The sequence below is a fragment of the Metopolophium dirhodum genome, chromosome 1 (assembly GCF_019925205.1).
Source record: "Metopolophium dirhodum isolate CAU chromosome 1, ASM1992520v1, whole genome shotgun sequence".
Classification (NCBI taxonomy): Eukaryota; Metazoa; Arthropoda; class Insecta; order Hemiptera; family Aphididae; genus Metopolophium; species Metopolophium dirhodum.
In genome coordinates, this window is record NC_083560.1 from 76,024,663 (window position 1) to 76,028,115 (window position 3,453).

Below are 3,453 nucleotides of genomic sequence, written 5' to 3' on the forward strand. Positions count from 1 at the left end.
GACACGGAAAAGCTAGGGAGGGACATGTAACCCCCTTGCCTCTTTAATGGACGCCCTTGCTCGTTAAGTCTCATCTGTATCATGTCTAGTAATTTAATTTAATATTTTATTTCATGTGCTGAGAGTTGCTGATACTTTTTTTTTAGAGAGGATAATATGAACAAGTCCCAAAATAACACTTTCTAGAAGAAAAGCATAACAAAATATGTATATAGGTATAACTATACTTATATATTAGGTAGGTACGATGGATGTTTACAGTTTACGTCTTAATTATGTGACAAGAACAATTTATATCCTTTTTGAATTCACAACTTTACAAAAATTATTTTTTTATTTTTCTACATAATAGGAAAAATGTCGAATACACTGTTCCTATTGTTTTATAATAAGAAGCATTAATAACAATAAGTAATTTTAAGGTGACGGTCTGGCCATTTATTTAGAGGGAATTTATATTATTTCTGAGCATATTTTAGCCTATGATATACCTACCGGTACGTACTTGGCTTTCAGACGTGATACACTGATACACTAATATATAGGTACCTCCTACTCCTATACTGCTATACCGGCTATACCTACATCGCGAAACGTCATGGAACCGTTTGCAAAAAGTATCTAATCGCCGCTGCGGCGCTCGGCGGCTGATCTGCCTACAAGATAATCTACGCGCAATAGGTACATCGTACAGGTACATTAGGCATGTCACGCGCGTTCTATACTATATATATTTATCATTTTATCAACATAAAATAATATATATTACTTACCATAGGTACCCGCGTACACATTTCTATTATACAGTGTGGTACGCCAGGCATATGTGGCATGCGCTCATCCCCATGCTTTCCTTTAATAATGAATTCGTTCAAATTATCATTTTTGGAATTTTTAAGTACAGTCGTACAGTAGTTATACCTTCCTCTCAAATATTTAGATTTTTCATTTGTACCATTCAAGGCTAGTTGTCCCCTATGGTGATACAAACTTCTTTATTTTAAACGAGAATCACCATTTGTCCCTGTAAACTGTCGAGTAGATTATTTTTTTGAAAAATTTAGTTTTTAAGTTATTTTACTTTGTATGTTATAACTTATAATAATTGGAGAATATGGAGGATGTGGAGAATATGATAGTTTGAAAATTATAGCAATCAACATTTTATATTTTGTAAAAGTTGTCCAAGTACCTGTACCTACTTATATTTATAGAAATACCACGATTAAATCCAATAATACATATAGGTGTATCACATAAATTTTATCCTTGCAGGTACCTATATATTTTAACTATTCAGAAACTACTCATCATTCAAATTATGATTTGGACAGGTATGTAAAAGTTTTAAAAAATTATCTGCTTCATAAATTGCAGTGAAAAAAAAAATCGTTTATCATTTGAAAAAATAGAAGTTTGTATCTCCACTGACACTCTTTAAGTAATCTAAAAATCTAAGTATCTTAAAATACTGTCATTAAGTAATAAGTAAATACCTACCTACAATTTTCAGGATTTATAATTTGAATAAATGCCAGACTTTAGGAGTAAATGGGGGTGAGCATGCTTGGTGTATCACCCTGTATACTGTCATCATGTGTACCTATATGAATATATCGATACAATGAAGCAGCCGTACCTAATTCTACAAAACAAAATGATCGATAGAAGCTATATATAGGTACACGCGCGAACTTTCATTTACAAATATACGAAATCGGTCGTCGTCGGAGGTCGACGTATTAAATCAAAATAGTTTTTGCTAACCACTGGGATCATGTCGATGACGGCTACGGCAGCAGCGTGTATAATAAATAATAATAAAGATATATTATGTTATTATAAATCGATGCAGTCGATGACAGACGGCTCAAACGCGCTATATACAGAGTGATTCACCAAGTATAGTCTGTCCAATTTTTCCATCATAATGAATTTATTCAAATTCTAATTTTTTAAATTTTTAAGTACCTATACCTGTTATTATACTCAAAAACCATGTGTCCATATTATATTTTCAAACACTCTGATGCCACTCTAGAATTGTCCTGCAGCGCTGTGTCGATGAAAACTTATTTTTTAAAAATCAGCCTTTTTTACTGTACATGTTTGTGTTTTTTTTTTAATTTTAGATGTATTATATTAACCAAAATTAGTAATTTTTGAATTATTAAACTTTATAGTTAATACTATAGCTCACGATAAAAAGTTTTAAGATACTTGAATAGTGATTTGAAAATTATTATTATTATCTTGTATTTAGATACAAATTAGCAAACGGTAAAAACTGTCCGAGCGTAACTAATAATTAATAAAATATATACCTACAAAAATTAAACTAATTTTATATTTTAATAAACCCATTATTTTTATAGGACTATTCCCCTTAGTAAATAGTTTATGGCTCAGACATAACTCAGATTCAAATGATTTAGATTCGACAACATTTTCAAAAACAAAAACTGGACTGGTATGTCTTGTTACATTTTTACGGTAAGGTAAATGTACGTACATTACACAGATATTTTTACAGCTCATCGAATTGAGTGATTCCTCATTGCAATAATATTATTTTCATGTGCAGAATAACATTATTTTAATAATATTTGGTTCACGAGTACAGGACGGTGTGACAAAATATTATTATAAAGGGAAATTATGATAATTTTATAATCATGAGTGTGGTAATATATTTATAATAGCAATAAAAATATTATATTAATATCTATTACAATTAATCGATATGACTAATGATACAAATATTATTGAGTTCATAATGAACTTACCTATCAGGCACGCCCGTAGATAAGTAGCTCACTAGGTGCAAAATACTTTTATTGACAATATAATCTTTGACCAAATTAAATGTTATAACACACACGTGGTATTGCCGTTCTTTCATCACTGTACCCTATGCTAAAGTTCGACAAACGACGGTTTTTTAGAATAGGCGTTTACTATATTGGGCATAATTAAGTATAAAAATTATAAATTAACAGAGAAGGAATTTTAATATTTTATTTTTTATTTAAGTTCTTAGGTGGTGCAAACCCTCTGGGCGTGCCTGTTACCAGCTAAAATAACAAATTTTCGTACAATTTAACCGTAAATGTACCAAACATTTTTTTACGGCACATAACTCCCATCACTACACAGTTCGAATCTGAAAACAAGCCGTAATATTGGGTAAAAGTACGACCTACCTATACCTACCTATTACAGCTGCCTATTTAGTACCGGGATACTTGAAAATTCAGAAAAATATCGATTCTAATAAATGCTTCATGTCGAGGGGGGGAGGAACGGGGGTGATCGTGCACGGTGAATCACCCTGTATACACATGTATCATGTGTGTGTACGTCGAAATCGACACGCACATCCTGGTCGATTCGATCGCACTAGGTACGCGCGCACCACATATTATATAGGTAGACACGCGCGAGCGTCCGCGT